At 30.7% G+C, this 20,841-nt stretch overlaps 1 protein-coding gene and 1 long non-coding RNA gene across 2 annotated transcripts in view; one reads left to right on the top strand and one right to left on the bottom strand.

Moving 5' to 3' along the window:
* Positions 1-20,841, top strand: part of LOC145258102 (protein fem-1 homolog C-like) — a 58,423-nt gene that overhangs the window by 31,221 nt on the left and 6,361 nt on the right. The window lies entirely within an intron of this gene.
* LOC145258104 (uncharacterized) overlaps positions 3,384-20,841 on the bottom strand; it is a 52,557-nt gene continuing 35,099 nt past the window's right edge. The window contains exon 3 of the long non-coding RNA XR_013864045.1: positions 3,384-4,429. This is a non-coding gene — a long non-coding RNA (uncharacterized LOC145258104). The remainder of the gene's footprint in view (positions 4,430-20,841) is intronic.

The raw sequence follows: 20,841 nt of genomic DNA, 5'->3' as shown, positions 1-20,841 counted from the left end.
TCTGCCTTGTTTTGGGGTGAAAATGTAATAAATTAAAAAATTAAAAAAAAGTGTGCTTGGTTCTACACAAAGCATTCACCACTATAAACAAATCATCTGTGTGAATTTCAGAGCAACTTAGTTGTTGTGGAAGAAGCTCATACGTCAAAATCGACGGGAGTGTCCATACCACACACACACACACACACACACACACACACACACACACACACACACACACACACACACACACACAACAAATAAATGACAAAAGTCTATATTCCAAATTTCAAGATGTTAACTATCTTACAATTTGTTCCTTTAAATACGTTAATGTGCACAATTCTTGACAGCACCCATTTCTTAGCGCAAATTACATAGAGCTTCATAATTAAAGGATTGGTATGAATAAAAGGTGAATTATAATTGAAAAAAAATATATATATTTCCACACACACACACACACACACACACACACACACACATATATACACATACATTTAGACCCTATACACCTTTCTACATTACACTCTATAAAATACGCTCCTCCTTTATCTAGAATACGATAAAGCTCCCCCCAACATCATATATAATTTTAATTGATCTATTTTGTTCCTCATGAATCCCACGCTAGACGCCATATCCTCACTGTTACCTAGCATCTTCTCTACTCTTCTGATGAGAAGCATTAGGCTTCGAAATGCCTTGGCACAAAGAGTCCCTTCTATCCACTAACTAATTGTTTGTATTCCCTTACTGAATAAATGAACCTATATTCACCAATATATAGTTTTTGTGACTTCATTTCCCATTCCTATTGTTCTCCCATATATATATATATATATATATATATATATATATATATATATATATATATGTGTGTGTGCTGAGTTTATGTGGGACCCATCACGCAAAAGTTAATGCATAAAATATATGCCTTGTTCCAGTCTCTAGACAAAACCATTTCAAGTCGTTAGTGGAAACGAGAGAGCAAATAAGTTTGACAACTTCTATTGCCTGAAAAGAAATTTAAAAATCCTTCAATTTTTTATTTTTATTATTTAGGTCATCAAAAATGAGAATAAACTTTAGAAAAATATCTTTTGAATTTTTGTTGATTGTTTCAGAAGTATATAAAACCGAATAAGTTAAAAATAGCACATGCCCCCCCCCCCAAATAACTTGACTCGTCATAAAAAAAAAATCAATTATCTCCCTTGACTTTTAATCATCCTAATGCAACTTGTGTTTGACCTTAATGTGAGAAATTATGGATATTTTTATTGACAATTATTATGTTTTTGCAAAGTCTGTGAATCTAGCTGCAAAAATAATTCATGCAGGTAATAAAATTTCAATAATCATTGAAAATTATATTCGTTTGTTTGAGAAAATAGAAGGAAAAATAAATTTTCCCATGTCATGAGGTGTCGTTTTACATTTGTGATGCAGAAAAATGATTTCAGCTTAGTAATTCCTGCAATGAAAATCAAAATATATAAACTCCACATTTCTGTTCTGTTAAATGTTGCTGATGAACTTGCAGTTTGGATTGTTCAGAATTTGTTGAAGATTAGAAAATTTGCTGTTTTGCATTTGTCTGAAAGTCTTCAGTTTTTTTTTTTTTAAACCTCAGTTGAAGTTCTCAGAAATCAAGGGGCTCCCTTCCTGGGGCATACACGTGATCCCTATATGAGATACAATATAGATTTGAATATTCAAGTATTCCAGTAAAGTTCTTCTTTAAATCTCAAAAACTGAGTAAAAAAGTTGGGAATATAATTTTCTTCTCCCCAAAAATTGACCATTTTAATATGTTATTGTATCTCTTTCTTTCTGGTCTCTTGTTTAAATTGAGTTCCAGAACAAGAATTCATCTGGTCTGGTGGATTATCCAGCTTAGTGTTGTTACTTGAAGAAAAAACATCACTTGAAGAAGACACACCATTCCTTGTAAAAATGGTGCCATGTTCATTTTTATCGGTGGTTCAGTATTCCATCTTTTTGATATTCGCTCGCAGACCAAACTGCACCAACCTGTCTTTCCAGGACTGGATTTGTTGTTGCAGGTTAGAGATTTACTCTTTGAGGCAAGCAAAACATCATCTGCATATAAGAGTGTCCAGGGCATCGGCCAGTGCAGCTCCTTAGTGATGGCATCCATAACAAGAATGAAGAGCAGCAGGGAGAGAGCCGAGCCTTGGTGTACTTCAACCATGATGACAAAGTCTTTGAACATCGCAGACGTTTCGATGAGTTGTAGAGTGATCTGACTTAGATAACCCGTCTATTCTATTTTGCTATATTATTCTGCTTGTTCCTTTCTTAATCCATACTTTAAAAAACGTCCAAATATAATTTTTAAAGGCCAAACTGCTTAATAATCGCAAAATTTCCAAAATTTGTTTAAAAAAACAAAAAAAAACAAACAAACCAGGGACAAGAATATGAGAGTGACCTCCCTTTGATGCAGCCATGTTTTTGAATATCATTATAATAATGCATGATCGTTGTTGTAATGGTTTGAGGAAAGAACTTGTAATTTCAACATGTGGCGGTTCTTCATTGGCCATTTCCACTGATCTCTTTGATTCAAATGTGATTCAATTTCTAATAGATTGCATATAAAATTCAGTTCAACAACTAACATATTGATTCTTCTCATGATTCATAGCAAGTTAGAATTGCTTTTTAATTGTAAACTGCTAAAAAAAACACCCTCAGATTTGAACCATGTAAAAACAAACTAAAACACAATTTGATAACGGGGTAAAAATTTAATTTGCTTACATTTTAAACTTGCAATTTTTTTAAGCTGTGTGTTATTATTGAAGAACGGCTTTGTTGACATAAACATGCTAATGAAAAGCGTAAGATATGAGCAGCAATGATCAAAGCCGACCTAGCAACGCTATCAAGTTCACAAGTAATTGGTCTTTGACTATGGGATTGGCTATCTGTATCACATAACTTGGCTCAGGATCAATAAAAAGTGAGCTGTGATGGTTGGAAACTTTGTGCTTGCTTACGGGGAAGCTGACTCAACCCGACCCGGGTGATAGCTATTACAAGTAACAAATAACTTTTTTTTTTTCGGATGTTAAATTGGACACCACATATTTTTGTCACTGTTATTCTTCTAATTTTCTTAAAATTCATTCGTTAGATTTTCACAAAATATTGGGTGAAGTTTTATGACCCGAACAAAATATTTCAATAAAATTTTGGTTTCTTCTGCAGGAGATTAAATTCCATAAAAATAGTGATTCTTTGAAAATGTCTAAATTTTTTGTGATTTAGATTTTTTTTTTTTCTTTTTTAATCTCAACCAAAATCTGACAAAAGTTTTGAATAATGGTTGCAGATCTCTCTCTCTCTCGCTATATATATATATATATATATATATATATATATATATATTAGAGTTGGGATGATTAATCAGAATCGTGAATCGGAAAAGTCAGAACTTTTCGGATAATCGGAATCGGGGGAAAATTTGTGCCTATTTTCCGATGCCTAAAAACGATTCCTTTAATTATAGTTTTTAATTGATTTTGTTAAAAACAAAATCTTCCACCGTTCGTAGTAATAATAAAATAATATTTATTGATTTTGAACTACCAATAAAACTAAAAAATCTTTAGATCCCCCCCCCCCCAAGTCTGTTTTTACCTTTTATAAAATGTATGCACATCTAGCGTGTGTTTTTACGGTAATCGGGAAAAGAAAAATAACAACTTTGTTGTTAAATATTTAGAAATTTATAAAGAATCGGAATTGGTAATTGTATTGGAATCGGGAAAAATATTGGAATTGTACCATCATTAATATATATATATATATATTGGCAGCAAGTCGTTATCAAGGCACATTTGATTAAATTTCTTTATTTTTCTATTGATTTTCTTGATCTGCCGAGCATTTTTTCTCGTTTCAGTTGGAAAGTTGTGTATTAGGTTGCTGAGTGATTTTTTTTTTTTGTTAGCCATTTTCGTTGAGTGCTTTCGATTCTTGGTCGAGTAATTTTGTTGTTGAAGAGGCTTTTTTTCTGTTGCCTTTTTATATGTAATTTATTTTATTTTTATTTTTATTTATTGGTTGAATTTTATTTAGTTATTTTGATTCAAGTCGTCTGTTGTGTGTGTGTGTGTGTGTGTGGGTGTGTGTGTGTGCGCGCATATTTCGTTGAAAAGCAGGGACAATTCCTGTTTGTTTTTCTTGTAAACCTATTTTTCTTTTTGGTGGCCAATGTTAGAATGTTGGATTACAAAAAAAAAAACAAATAGGAATTGCCCCTGCTCTTCGATGCAACATACATTAGAGAAAGAAAAATGCTGCCCAAGTATACTAATATATATATTATAGGATCAATTATAGTTGAAGGACTCTAGTAGAAAGGGAACAAGAGAAACAGCAGTTGACCTTCACCTTTACACATTCACATGGCATTCTGTAAAAAGATAAAAGAAAATGAATTGTTTAGTTTTTTGCCAGCAAAATTTATATTTAAATATGTAGGATGTTTTTTTTACAAAACTTTTTTGTCAAATATCGGTATGAAAGAATATATAAATAAATTTTTTTTTTTCTCTTTTGTTTTCTTGTCGGCTTACAGATATGATTTCTTTTTATATATTTCTATTTATAAAAAAAACAAAACAAAGTTTGTTTTTATTTTGGTCATTTCGTTCGCTCGTCAGTTGGAAATCCTTAACGTCACTAATTTTAAAAATACAACAACAACAACAACAGCAATAGTGAATGAAGGTAAAAAAAAAAGTTTTCATTTTGGTCATTTCATTATTTGTTATGTACTATGAAGAATTCTCCAGCTATGGGCAAATAGCCCCACTGCCTTGTGGATGCCTTGGGAAAGTCAAAGGCTAAGAGATTAAATCCTGACAAAAATTTTGGTCTGGAGTTCCAATAGGCGGATGGTGAAGCTCTGCAACATCTTTCCGGCAGCTGCGCTGGCACCGACTGTATTAGCTTGCCTCTCCGTTGGAGTCTGCCTACAACACCAAGATGGGGACCCTGATAAATGAGCAAACCAAGATTCTCTTGTTACCTGCCCAGGCCTGCATCTGGTTAGCCATAGCAGACGCTGTAGCAAACCAAACTAAATGCTGAATGCCATTGTCTCAAGAGACAGAAGGTTGCGATTAATTATTTATATAATCCAGTTTTTATTGTGATAATGTTATTGGAATCAGTTTTTTGATTTCCGTATCATATGTATATTATATGTTTTGCATCAGAATTAATGTATCATGATATCATATTGCTGGTGCTACCAGATCAGGCTGTCTGAAGATATCGGTTTTCTGACATAAAATACACCAAACATTGACATTATCTTTTTTTCCCCTTTTTGCTGTTTTGCACAACCTGTTGCTTTCTTGTGCCTGTTTTACAAATATTTTAATGGAATGTGCTCTGATGAACTCTTTGTACTTGTGTCCCCTCGACATACATATGGCCGACAAACCCAGTAACAAAATCACACCCCTTCACTGTTGAGGTCCCTAAATGCCAGAAAGCTTTCTACTTTAATACTTTCTTCAGTTGAACTGCTAGACTTTGGAATTCTCTCACAGCTATATGCTTCCCTGACTGTACTGATATGCAAAAGTTTAAATGTAACATAAACCGACAACTTTTCAATCTTCCCTAAGCATGGACCCAAATAGAAATCCCTTACGTCCAAGTGATGATATGCCTTGTTAGGAGTGAATACGAGTAAAAAACAAAAACTATTTAAACAAAAGTTTTTTAATAAACAATCTAGCGATAATTATCAGACATTTTCATAGTTATTTTTTTTGTAGGGAAGTAAATATGTTTTTTAATGTAAGGTACAAAACTTTTGAGGAAGACAGGATTTTTCCTACATTAAAAACCAACGTTAGAATTGAAAATCTAGTATGCTGATTTTTCCTGTTCGATGTTCTTATATATATTAGTGTTGGAATGATTAATCTGAATCAGGAATTGAAAAGAAATCTTAACTTTTTGGTGTATTGGAATCTGAAAAGTTTGTGCTTATTTTCCAATGCCAAAAACGATTCTTTTAATCGTCTTTTTTTTTTTTTTTTTTTTTTTTTTTTTAAAAACAAAATCTTCCACTGTTGGTAATAATGTTAAAATAATAAATATTTATTGATTTTAAACAACCAGTCAAACTAAAATCTATAGATCATCTTCCACAAGCGTATTTTTACATTTGAGAACATATCCGCACATTTAACATGTGTTTTTGCTGTAATCGGGAGAAAAATGACAGTTTTATTATTAAATATTTGGAGATTTATAAAGAATCGAATTTGTAATTGGAATTGAAAAACCTATTGGAATTGTTCCAGCACCAATATATATATATATATATATATGGTACTGGTTCATCCTTTGAACCAAACGTAACTCAGCATTTGCTCGGCTTTTCACGGAACATGACGTCAACAGCTGCATTATGCTTAGCGTCGCCGATGAAATCATAACAACGCTATGTAAAAGAAAATAACAAAATGTTAAATGGAAATACATAATTAAAAAATTTTTTATTTTTGTGTGAAGAAAAGGTTATAAGAAGCAAATAGTAAAAATAAAAAAAGTAAATTTTTTTTATTACCAAGTGATTTTCAATTAATTTTTTGGGTGTTTTTCTTTGTCAAATAAATAATTTTAAGAAAATGTTTCAAGAAAAAAGACTTGTTTCTTTGAATCTTTTTGTTTGTTTAAACATTTGATAATTTTTTTTTTTTTTTTTTAAGAAAATTGGAAAAGAACTTTATATTTATGAAGGAAAATTGGAACAAATTTTTTTTTTATTTTTTATTTTAAATGCCACTTGCTTTTAGGGGTATTCAGGTTAGGATTAGGGTCTTTCCTTTCACATATCTTTTTCAAGTATATTTTGATAAAAATGTTAAAACAAAAGTAGGTGGATTAGAGTTTTTTGTATTGTATTGTTTTTGCCAGTAGTTTCTGCTGTTGACAAAAATCAATTATGGCGTCCGGTGTCTGTAGCTGTTGTTGACCCAAGACGATAAAATTCATGTTTTGATCTTCTTGTTCTGTCTTGCATGTAAGAAATGGGCGATTTTTTTTTGTTTTGTAATTATTTTTTCCTCTTCCAATATTTATCACATTTCTCGTCTGCTGCTCGGGAGTAGCTCTCACAGATGCGCGTCAAGTTAAAACTAGGTGCACGGCATTGTGATTGGCTGATCACTAGGGCTGTGACAACAGAATATTCTTTTCATTCTTTTGACTCTCAAATAGATATCTGACACAGTAAGACACAATCAATCAACCAAGAACCACATCAGTCTATATAAAAACTTATAAGATATTAACAAATATATATTCAAGAGTCAAAACAATGAAAAGAATATGCTGTTGTCACAGCCCTACTGATATTTATGCTTTTTATTTATGCTTATATAAAACAAATAAAAAAAAAGTAAAACATATATGAATTAAAAAGAAAACAATCTCCATTAAGAACTGTGATCAACATTTTTGTGTATTATTACATGTAAATAGCAGAGAGACTATACAGTGTTTCTTTATCATTAAACATTGAAAACAAATGTCCAGTTCAAATTTCATAATTGGAACAAAATGGTCGACTTTTCAGTCTGAGTAAATTTCCAAAACTAATTAAATAGCAGTGCAGTATAAAAATAGCAAACTAACAAAATGTGTCAGGATTTGTTTATAAATTTCAGGTTGCAATAATGCAACCCTGTGTAAACACAATTATAAAATGGTGAACCCTAACCCTAATAATAAAAGAAATAAAAGAAACAATATCTGAAAATTATGTAAATACATTACATATTTATCACACCAAGACAAGTTTTCATTAAAAAATTTTCTTTTTTCTTTTAAAATTAGGATTATTATATTTTAGTTGATTAATGTTAGTTTAAAATAAGTATATGCAAAATTAGGCTGGAATCCTTCAGTGAAAATTCAGAAGTCTCGCCAAATTTAGTAATAAGCTAGTCTCTGGCTCACTATGTTGAAAACAGTTTTTTTTCTGAAGAAATGCTGAATTTAAAAAATATAGCTGTTCAAAGAGGCGTAAATTTTTCAAATTTCAGTATGAAAGCATTCATAAATAACTAACGCGACCTGTAGAAATTCCACAGCAGCATCTTTCATATGTAATATATTGCTGCTGGGGATTCTGTGAACGTTCAGCGTGAATGGAAACCCTGCAATATTATTGTATCCCTTTTGTTAAAACTATAAAATTATTTAAGTAATCTGGTTCACGTAGTGTCAGAATATATCTGGTTATTACAGTTTATCTCCAATATCCTTATAAGAGTCTGTGACATATTTCCATTGATGGATGCGTGTCTTGAACGGAAACCCCATGATATCATTAAACCATCTTTAGACAGAACAGATACTACTCTTGGATCCTAGCCAGAAGACCAAGAAGGTGTATTTTAGTTTCACGTACGACCCAAAAGCGACATAATTTATTTTTGTAAATTTTTTTTTTTTTTTTTTTTTTTTTTTACATTGCGTCCGGTGATTGGGAGATCCTATTTATTAAAAAGAGGGTAGAAGGTTATTACTACGAACATAAAATTAGCATAACTATATACTAATTTGATGTTCGTAGTATGTTATAACCTTCTATCCCCCCTTTTTAATAATTTATAATCTGATAATCGTGACAAACATACGTACGTATGTTAACAGTACCACCGTATTAATATATAGAGCCTTTTTTTCTTTTTGTTTTCTTATCGACTTACAGATATATTTTTTATATATTTCTATTTATATCCAGTTTTTACTGTAATAAAAATATTTTATTAGAATCAGTTTTTTGATTTTTTTATCACATATTTTATGTACTGCATCAGAATTAATGTATCATTATATCATATTGCTGGTGCTACCAGATCAGGCTGTCTGAAGATACGGGTTTCCTGACCTAAAATACACCAAACATTGGTATCATCTTTTTCTCCCTTTCCCTTTGCTGTCTTGCACAGCCAAAAACAAAAGCAACAATTTTTCTTTATAAAACAACCAAACCAAACAACCATTAATAAATATTTGAAGATATAAAGAACTCGAAGCATAAAACCTTTTTTTTTTCCAAAATTATTGGATTCGGCATTAAATCATTCGAAAAAGGGTTGATATGCTGTAAAACAACCAAACCATGTATAATGATGTGTAATGTATAAATGGTAATTTGAACTTTTCACTCTCTTGATCCCGTTTTGTCGGCATAGTTTTCTTTGATTCCCTCTGAAGGGACCACGTAAATGTTGTCAACCACACACGTGAAAGTGGCTGACAGAATTCTAACATGGCCTGATAGTTGTCAGTCACACAGATTATGTAATTTGATGGAAAATCCAATGTGTATTTTCTCTCCCTCTCTCTCTTTTCCCTCTGTCTTCCTTTCTTCCCTCTCTCTCCCTTTCTTCCCTCCCTCTCTCCCTCTCTCATATAAGAGATTAATTATGTGCTTTTGGGAAAAAACTCTCCACTTAGGGGAGGGGGAAGTAACTCCATAGCTTAATAGATATCTTCATGAAATGTAATGTTTTTAGAACAAAGAAAAAGAATCTAATTATATAACTATATATATAAAAGAATCTAATTATATAACTATATATATAAAAGAATCTAATTATATAACTATATATATAAAAGAAAAATATATAAGTTTTCCAAAAAATTAACCTCACTGCAGCTAAAAACAAAAATTAACCCAAGTGCAACCCAACCTTATTAAAGGAGCAGTCGAATTTGAGACCAGGTTCATCATCAGCCCCCCCCCCCCCAATGTTCCAAGATAATCTTTTGACAGAAATATCAAAACCGTCTTCACTAATGAAGACGGTCTAAAATGGACATTGTTTCTACTTTAAACATATTTAAAAAAAATAAAAAAATAAAAGAAATTAAATTTGTGAAATTACTAAGAAATAATAACTAAGAAATTCAGAATTCAAGAATTATTTACAACTTGCCTTGGTGCCTGGCGTTGCCCGGGTATTTGGAGGTGTGTGTTGAGAAAAAGAAAAAAAGTGGTGGTAGGCAGGTAGGCTCGAACCTGTACCATGAAGAAGGAAAAGAACGTGAAAAAAAAACGTGACGTCTTTGCTGTTGCGTCCAAACCGGAAGTGGCAAAGGTTTAAATTAAGGCTAGTCAATTGGAAAGAAGGGATGACTTTTGAAAATATTGGTGAAAAAAAGCGCACCCCTTTCTTGTAGAAAAGTGCCAAGTTGAGGGTGAAAGAATTAATGTTTTTAGCCATTTTTTTTATATTTGTTGTACGAAGGGTTGAGCTTCAAAATGATACCAATCTCATGGAAATCTGTCGCCTCTGTTGAAAGTTTTAGGCAGACATACAAACATATATGCATCCATGCATACATACATTTAAACAGAGGTGAGATTTATATTATAGATTAGCAGGAGTGCCCGGTATTGCCTGGGTGTTTGGAGGTGTGTGTGTTGGGGGGGGGGGTAGATCAAAAACAAAAACCCTGGTTTTTGGAGGTGTAAAAGAAAAAAAAGTTTTGGTAGGAAGGTAGGCTCGAACCTGAAGCCTTGACGCAAACGTGGAAAAGAAAGGGGAAAAAAATGTGACATCTAACCCGCTCGGCCACAAGGAGAGAGGAAGTGAAAACTGTTTTAATTTAACGTTTATAAAGTGAAATTGACAGGTGCGAGAATTTAATAAGGTCAAACATCATGTGACTTAAGTTTGGCGCTGCAAGCCAGTTTCTGCATATTTGTTTGTTTCCCCCTCCAAATGAATAGCAATTGTCTGATATGACGGGTTTTTTCCCCAGCATTGATCAAACCTTATTTGCTTTCTGGCACATAATTTGTTTTTACAGTTTCACTTTTTTTATTCTGAAAAGCAAAATAAAGACGCGGCAGTTGAAAAAATCTCGAAAATAGTGCATAAAAGTCGGGCGAATTAAAGATAGATGCGACCCTCGTTCGTAACTCATAAATATGATTTAGGCAGTATATAAAAAGTTTTAAGGAGTGACTCCACCGAGCCCCCCCCCCCAAGCCTTTGCCAGACACAAAAAGTGGACACACAAACACGCACACATTTTTGCTGTTTTATATTATCGATGTATAAATCAATTGGCAAAGTTTTTTCATAGAACTGCCCATCTGTAGAACATAGTCCCAGGAGATTGCTTGCTGGCTGACTAGAACATTGTCGTTTTTAAGTCCAATACAAACAAATTCTTGTTGAACTGTCCTCTTAGTCACTTTCTGATTAGTTTCAATCATCTTTACTAACTCCCTTGGCGTTTTACCGCTTACCTGTCAAACTAAATGGCATTTATCCTCAAGTGGCGTGTTGTCCTTGATAAGCGGTAACTCTATTGTTAAATCCTACGTTCTATATTCTTTATGTTATTAGAATAAAATAATAAAAACAGCCAGTGTTTATGGAGATAGAGGAGGGGGGGGGTCAGCTCTGTTGATGTCCTTTATTGGAATCCAACAGGTATTAACTTTAATGGGTCAGAAAAATTGATTTGCTGATCCCTTTTGGGTCAAGAAATTTTACATTAACATCAGATATGGACTAACAATCTGAATATGCCAATTGTGAATCCAGGTCATTCCACAGAAACACTTTCACTTCGGGATGTTGGCAACCTGCACGTGATCTCTCCTGTAAAGTACCCGATATCTTTCTCGAAAGAATTCTTAATAGAAAGATAATTTGTAGTTTAGCGGCATAAATTATTTGACAGACATAAAACCATAAAAAACTATATATATATATATATATATACTTTTTTTTTTTTTTTTTTTTTTTACATGGAAGTCACCACTTATCAAGGCCAGGAAGCCACTTGGGGATGAAGGTTATTGCGTGTACAGTAATCAATGGGATAGTATCGTTGTAATCGTTAGCATTGGAGATTTGATAAAGTGTCTTACTTAAGGGGGCGGCTCATCAGGAATTTGTTTATGTTGGACTTGAAGACATCTAAGTTGTAGTCAGGTGAGAAACAGGCAGACGGAAGAGAGTTCCACTGGCATGCACACTTCTAAGAAAGAAGCTGTGTTCATGGAATCTACGTTTTGGCTTTGGCACAGTTAAAGAGTGGGGAACATTTTTGACAGTGGTTTTAGCTAGACTGGTGTTTATCATGAAAGATTAGTGAGAGGGGACCAGAGATTGGAGCTCAGACGAGCACTTGCCATGGAAGTAACGATAAAACAAAGACAGGCTTGCAACGTCTCTTCTGTGGGAGAGAGGTTGCAGGGAAGAGAAAAGGGCATCCCCCACTAAGCCACGAAGTCTATTTTGTACTCTGTCAAGGCAGGATAGGCTGTTTTTAGCAGCTCCTGCCCAAATTTGGCAGCAGTACTCCATCCTTGGACGTACTTGACTTTTATATAGATAGAGAATTGCATCAGCAGTGAGATATCTTCTGGAGCGGTAGAAGGATCCTACCATTTTTCCAGCGACCTTGGCAACAGACTTGATGTACATGTTTCATTTCATATAAAACACACTAGCAAAGTCCCGACCTTCACCTTTACAAATGGTGTGCACCATCCCTAGGTGGGGGACCATCATCCCTGGTTTGATCATGAGCGGTCACGTGGTCTGGGTTGTAAGAGAGTTGTACACACACAGACATACACAAATGCTACTACTTTATATATAGAGATTATTGGAAATCAAAAGCTAAAATAAAACCAGAAAAAAGTTTCATTTTTATTTTTTATCATCTTGTATTCGATTAAATGTACAACATTTGAGGCCACAGTGTAGCTGCTATATTAGTTTAAAAATTTGGCCTTTCTTAGGCCAAATTTGGCCTTTTTAAAGCAATTTTGTGGAACTATGATTTTTGGCAGCCATTTTCTTTCTTTTTTTTTTTTTTAGTTAATGTGCACTTTAGGTGCGTACATTTTAAAGACATTGATGGCCAAAAGCATGGTCCCATGGAACTGCTTAAAAAAAAAAATAATAAAAAAAAATAATAAAAAATATGAAAAAAAAAAAAATGTCACCAATGATGCTTAACAACAGTAGAAGCATCAGTCACTATTTTTTATTTTTTTATATTTATTTTTTTTTTATTTATTTTTTTTTTATAAGGGGCGGGTTATATTGTGATTGAGGGGTAGATTTATAGGGAGCATCCTAAATAGGAGATTGTGCAGCAAGATGTTTGTTCACATTACATTTAAATTTCTGCATGATAGTACAGTTGTGCTAACAGAAGGAATTTTAAAAGCAAACAGTCCAAGGGAAGAAACTAATAAACTAGAAAAGTTTTTCTGCATCTAGAAACTTCTACACTGATTGGATCGGATTTTGATGCCAGTTGGGTTGGTCAGGGGTATTTATGGTGAGGGGTGTAAGTGCAGTAAGCTCATTGGAGCTCATTGAAAGAAATATTTGTAAACAAGCACAATGATGCAACATTGCAACGATAGAGCAAGGGCTATACAATCCACAACCTGTTAGGTTAGAGATTTTTAAAACTAGTTTTTTTCTCACTGTAAAAACATTTGAAAAATAGAAAATAAAAATATTGAAATAAATAACAAAAAAATAAAAAAATTTAATATTAATTAAATAAATTATTTACTAGCAGGACCTGTGTAAATTCCGCAGAGGCATCTTTCATATGTAATCTATTGCTGCTGGGGATTCTGTGGACGTTCAGCATGAATGGAGACCCCGCGATATTATTGTAGCTCTTTCGTTAAGACTAAAAATATTTATCTAAGTAATCTGGTTAACGTAGTGCCAGAATATATTTGGTTATTATGGTTTATCGCCAATATCCTTATAGAGGTCTGTGATATATTTCCATTGTATGAACGCCCAGTGCAAATGGAGACCCCACAATATCATTAAACCATCTTTAGACAGAACAGATACTACCCTTTGGAGCATAGCCAAAAGTGACATCATTTACTATTTGTTTTTATTAAATTTTTTGGTCCCCCGATATATCGGACAGGGACCTATGTTTTCAGTAGTGTCTATGTGTCCGGCCGATTGCCAGATAACTGTTCAGAAATTTTTCCTCAAATTGTATTTCGTTGAATAGATGTTGCACAGTAAAAAAATTTGTTTTGTGAAAATTCCCGTTACGTTCCCAGGGGCTCAAAAGAGGTCAAAAATGCCCCAAAATAGCCAAAAAACGACACATTCTGCCTCATAACTTTACGTCCATCCATTAGATTTTTCTGAAACTTGGTCAAAATATGGAACCCATTGTTCTTAATATAAATCCAGTATGAATGACCCTGGCAAAATTCTGGTTTGTGTCCCCGGAAATGTATAGTGCTAAAAACGCCCCTTTTTGTGGCTCTTTTTTCATATTTCTCAACAAAAACTTATTTTTTTACACTGCATCTTCAGTTATCGGGAGATCCTATTTATTAGAGGGGAGGGTGGCGAGTGGTAGCGTGCTACGAACATTAAATTAATTAATGTATATTTACTGCTATTTAATGATCATGGTATGTTATCACCTTCGGTCCTCCTTTTTAATAAATAGAATATATGGATTGAATATTTTATCACCTGGAAACCGTAACACACATATGTATGTTAAAGGTACTGCGGTATTAAGATATAGATTAATTAATAATAATTAAAAATAAAAATTAATGAATGAAATATAATAAAATAAACTATTAAAAATGACATTTTTTAAATAAAATTTTATTTTTTATATAATTAAAACTATTTAAAATTTTTAAATTAACTTATTTTGATACAATATTGACCCAAAAATATATTCAGATGTTAATGTCAACTAAAAAAATATATTCAGATGTTAATGTCAACTAAAAAAAAATATTCAGATGTTAATGTCAACTAAAAAAAAATATATTCAGAGGTTAATGTCAACTAAAAAAATATATTCAGAGGTTAATGTCAACTAAAAAAAAATATTCAGATGTTAATGTCAACTAAAAAAATATATTCAAATGTTAATGTCAACTAAAAAAAAATATTCAGATGTTAATGTCAACTAAAAAAAATATATTCAGATAATGTCAACTAAAAAAAATATATTCAGAGGTTAATGTCAACTAAAAAAATATATTCAGATGTTAATGTCAACTAAAAAAATATATTCAGATGTTAATGTCAACTAAAAAAATATATTCAGAGGTTAATGTCAACTAAAAAAAAATATTCAGATGTTAATGTCAACTAAAAAAATATATTCAGATGTTAATGTCAACTAAAAAAATATATTCAGATGTTAATGTCAACTAAAAAAAATATTCAGATGTTAATGTCAACTAAAAAAAAATATTCAGATGTTAATGTCAACTAAAAAAAATATATTCAGATGTTAATGTCAACTAAAAAATATATATTCAGATGTTAATGTCAACTAAAAAAAATATTCAGATGTTAATGTCAACTAAAAAAATATATTCAGAGGTTAATGTCAACTAAAAAAAAATATATTCAGATGTTAATGTCAACTAAAAAAAAATATTCAGATGTTAATGTCAACTAAAAAAAAATATTCAGATGTTAATGTCAACTAAAAAAAATATATTCAGATGTTAATGTCAACTAAAAAAATATATTCAGATGTTAATGTCAACTAAAAAAAAATATTCAGATGTTAATGTCAACTAAAAAAAAATATTCAGATGTTAATGTCAACTAAAAAAAATATATTCAGAGGTTAATGTCAACATAAACATTTTATTTGATGAATTTTTATTTTTTATTAATATAAACAGAAGCGAGGTGGTTGTTTTATGTAATAAAATTAAAAGTATATTTATTTTATGTAATAAAATAAAAAGTATATTTATTTTATGTAATAAAATAAAAAGTATATTTATTTTATGTAATAAAATAAAAAGTATATTTATTTTATGTAATAAAATAAAAAGTATATTTATTTTATGTAATAAAATTAAAAGTATATCAGAGTATTTAGTTACTTCCTCCTCGCAAAGTTAGACACAAGGTCAAGTGCGGTTCACTATCACCCCCACAAAATATATCAGTGTAGGATAAAGATATCTTTTTGTAAAGTTTTTATATTTTAATATTTTTATAAAAAGAAAATTGAGCACAAAAAGTTAAAGGAATTGACGGTTCTTCTTTCGAAAAAAAAAAAAAAAAAAAAAAAAAAAACTATTTCTAGATTTGTCGATGATGCACTCGAGTATGAATGTTGGCAGTCACTGCTATTAGCAACTGGAATGTGAAAGTCTCTTCAATTGTGTTCTGACTCTCTTGTCTTCTGAGACTGCTTACTTCTATTTTTGGCATTTGTCATCAAGGCAAGTTTTTTTCTCTTTCTTTTCTTTCTTTTTCTCTATTTTTCTTTTTCTTTCTTTTTCTCTATTTTTCTTTTTCTTTCTTTTTCTCTATTTTTCTTTGTTTTCCTTTATTTCTTTTTCTCTTTATCTCTTTCTTTCTTCTCTTTTTATTTTTCTTTTTATCTCTCTTTCTCTTAATCTCTTTTTCGTTCTTTTTGATTTTTTTTCTTTTGCTCTTTCTTTTTACTTGTTTCTTTGTTCTATTTTTATTTTATTTTTTTCTGTTTTATTTTATTTTTATTCTATTTTATTTTCTTTTTCTATTTTTATTTTCTATTTTTATTCTTTTTCTATTTTTATTCTCCTTTTCTTTTTTCTCTTTTCCTTTTCTTTTTTCTCTTTTTATTCTCCTTTTCTTTAAAAGTAAGAAGACTTTAATAATTATCTGTACTCTTTTGTCAAACAATAAATTTTGTTGTATTTAATTATACATAATTTTTCTTTGAATTTTTATATATATATATATATATATATATATATATAGTATTGATTTCAAAAGTTAAATATAAAAAAATGACTTGACTCTCAACAGGTAGGATCGAAACCAAAACATCTAACATCTCCAGCCATGTTCCGTACTATTTGAGCTAAACCAACAGATAGATAAAAAAAGATTTAAAACTAAATGACTTATAGCTATGATTGAATTTGCACGTGCGTAAAACTAATAAATATGTTAAGTTGGAATGAACATTTTGCATTTCAACTTGCCGACATATTTCTGTACGTGTTATTATTCCATCCAAACAAAGATTTTGCTCGTTATAAATCGTCGTTGGTGTATGATTACTAGGGATGTGACAAGAGAATATTCTTACCATTGTTTTGACTCGCGAGTATATACCTGACACAGTTAATCAATAGATAACCACATTGCTCTATCTATAAACGTATAAGATATAAACTGCTATATACTCAAGAGTCAAAATAATGAAAAGAATATTCTCTTGTCATAGCCCTAGTAATTACTGTTTCCTATTAATTTCAGTGTTATGTGACTATTCGTTTAATAGTTTATCGGTTAAATATTTACACACACGTGCACTGTTTTCTTTATATAGATGAGTACAATTTTATGCAAACATAAAAGAGAAAGAAATAGAATGCAATGTTGGATTATTCAGACTATTGTCCTTATCTTGAATGTTATTCATACAATGTTTTGATCGATGTAACCTCTGACCTTTTTCAGGTATCAAGTTATTGACTTGAAGATCTTTCTATCACCAAATTTGAACCTTAATGCCCTGTTTCTGTCACGACTGGGTAGAAGTCTTAAATAATTTTCAATTGCATTTTTTGTATCGTTTGCATAGAAAATTGCATCACTTTAATTAAGAGTGTCATTTACAACTGAATTTTACCTATGCTCTATCTGTTATGCCACAAGTTATTTTTTGTATAAATTTTTAATTTTTTAAATTTTCACCCCATTTGTTCTATTAATAAGATTAGTTAATAAGTCAAGGGGAATAATCTCCCCTTTGTTTCTTAATAGCAGTTATCTCCCCTGTCTTTTTTCTTTCCCATCGAAATGTTTACAATTTATAAATTGTTTTACTTATTTTATAAAAAAAACAAAACAAAAAGACAAAAATAAACACTATATAATTAAACATTGCATTGCCTGTTGTCAAATTGTAGTGGGTTTATCGACACAATAGAAAGTCGTTGGAATATTTTACTTAGTAATTTAGCCTTTTTCTAGTTCAAAGTGACAATTTGTCAAATCAAGGGAGATAACTTCAAATTCCGAGAAATTTATTATTACTTTTTTAATTTCAATTTATTTTTAGATTTTTCTTTTTACAGCTGATTTTTTATTTACAAAAACAACCTTTTTTTTTAATTTTAAAATGGGGAATAGAAGAAAATATTGTTATTGACTTAAAAACAGGAACTTTTCCAGCGGAGAAAACAGACAGTCATATAGGTACCTTAGTAGGTACGGGCAAAAATGGTGTCATAAAGATAGGGAGTGGGGGGGGGGGGACATAGTTTTGAAAGTCGATTCATGATAATTTTTTTTGTAGGTTCCCGACTATTTTTTTTATTGTATTTGAAAGATTAAAGTTAATTTCCAAAAGAAGAAAAAAAAAAAAAAAAAATGTACACGTGGAAAAAAAAAAGTTATGAAAAATGTTTTCACGGATAATGGTTTTCTGGGTCTATTTCAAAGATAATTAGTAAAGTCCTAAAATATTGAATTAAATAAATAAATTTAAAAAAAAAACAAAAAAACAACACCTTAGGCAGTCAAAAGGCTGTCTAAAAATGATGTCAGGTAGTTAAACAGAGGTGGGGAGGGGCTATTATTTTTTCCGCAGCCATGCATCCGTACATTTCTATCATGAACGTTTGTATGATTTTTACGATTTTTTAATTAAATTATTTTTCTATGTTCCTGCTTTTACATTAAAACAATATTTTTTTTATTTTTCAAGATTATATAAAAATTATGTTACGCCAAAAGTTTCACATTCATGCAAGCAAAGAAAATATTTAAATCTTACATATAGAAATTATGCGAAACCTGTAATTTAAAAAAAAGTAGAAATATTTTTTTGCAATTGTAATTTTTATTTATTTTTTTTTTTTTGTGAAAATATTAAACAATGCTTAATTCAATAATAATATCGGTAGTTTAAGAAATTAATTTTTCTTCAAGTTATATCGAATTCATTACTATGGATTGTAGGGATTTTTTTCATGATGTTCATGTAAAAAATTAAAAAAAATTTTAAATTTTGATTTACAATGCTTTATTTTCAGAAAAAAAAATAATAAATTCATGCATTTTTTTTTTTTAATTTTTTTTGCTACTGAAAATCATAATTTAATAAAGGTGGTTTTTGTTTAAACAAAATAATACATTTCCACTGAAATTTAAATAAAAATAATGGGTTCTTTATATTCTGTGGTAATTATTTGGTAAGTACTGAAAATTTCATTAAAATTGGTTAATTTCTTGAATTTTATCGAATTAATAAGTAAAAGGAGAGGTCAAAATATTTATTCATTTTGAGCATCGGCATCCATTTTGCACGTACCTGTACCTTAGTTATGTGCAAAATGGATGCTCAAAATGACCTCTCCCTTTACTTAAAACATCACCAAAAATCAGGTAATTAACCAATTTTAACTTCAAAATTTAGCTGAATTTGTTAGCTCGCCATGAAAACATTTTCCATAACTTTTTTTTCACATTATATAAATATTTTTTTTCCTTTTGGAAATTAACTTCAGGCTTTGTACCTAAGGTACCTCCAACGCGCGCCACAGACCCTCCTATATGTAATACGATGTAACGTTAATATAAGTTAATTTTTGTATGATTTAAAAGAAGCTTAAAATAAAGTAGTAATAATTAAAAAAAAAATTTTTCAGCGTATGAAAATGCAAAACTAAACTTGTGTTTACATTATCGATGCCTTAATAACGTTCTTTGAAAATGTAACTACACATGTGTTTAAAAAATAGTAAAATGGTCGGATGTTTATCAAATTTTCAACATTTATTAATTTTTAAATTAATTGGTTCTTCTTCGCTTTTGTAGCAAAGTCCAACAGCCGAAAAAATGAGTTTTCATTAAAAAAAACAAAAACAATAACTACTTATTGTTTTTATCAATTTCAACAATAAGCAATATTATCCTCCTAATTGTCATGTCACAATTAGTTAAATATTACTGCATTTATTACATAAAAAATGTATTTCCATGATGCAACAAAAAAAATGATTTCGCCATGTTTGTTTTGTTACATGTTACTAAAACACAAGGGAAATAACTCATAGTTTGATTTGACCTAAGTTTTTGACAGTTTTCAAAAGTGATTACCTCCCCTGCTAATATATGCGCTCTTGGATTATTATGTAAGTTAAAATTGCTAATTTCTTTGAAAACTATTTTCTTTAATAATTCATTTTTTATCTTATCGTTATTCGTAAGTTTTGGATATTTTCATTACTGCGATATTCAATTCAGTAGATACCGTTGATTTCACATGAAATTCAATATTTCAATTTTCGAATTTCTTGGCCTTCAGGACAAGATCAAAGTGTAGTATCTGTTCTTCAGATGCTGCACTTTTTCTTGTTCTCTTTCGGTGGAGGAGAAATCCTTCACGACTGAGACAATTTTTATTTTTGTACCTTTTCTCCACGTTAAAAAACGACCCTGGTGTCTAACTCTGTCCCGTAGGGAGGCATAGTAAATAGGTACAATAACAAAGAAGAAACAACCAATTAAGTTTTAAATAAATGAGAGGAACTATTTTTTTTTTATTTAGGTGTTCTACCCCCACCCCCATTTCATGTTATGAAAACTTAGTTATAGTCAGCTAGCGTCTTCCAGAATTTTCTGCATGGCTGCTACCAGAACCGGCAAAGAGGCAGCTTGGCTTTTTTGTTTTTGTTTTTCAGGATTTCTATTTTGAAACGATTTATTGAAATAAAATAGAAAAAGGATATTATTGAAAAGTATACAATAAAAATGAACAAAA

The sequence above is a fragment of the Euprymna scolopes genome, chromosome 33 (genome assembly GCF_053919585.1).
Source record: "Euprymna scolopes isolate OS-2025 chromosome 33, ASM5391958v1, whole genome shotgun sequence".
Classification (NCBI taxonomy): domain Eukaryota; kingdom Metazoa; phylum Mollusca; class Cephalopoda; order Sepiida; family Sepiolidae; genus Euprymna; species Euprymna scolopes.
This window is presented reverse-complemented; position numbering and strand designations above follow the sequence as displayed.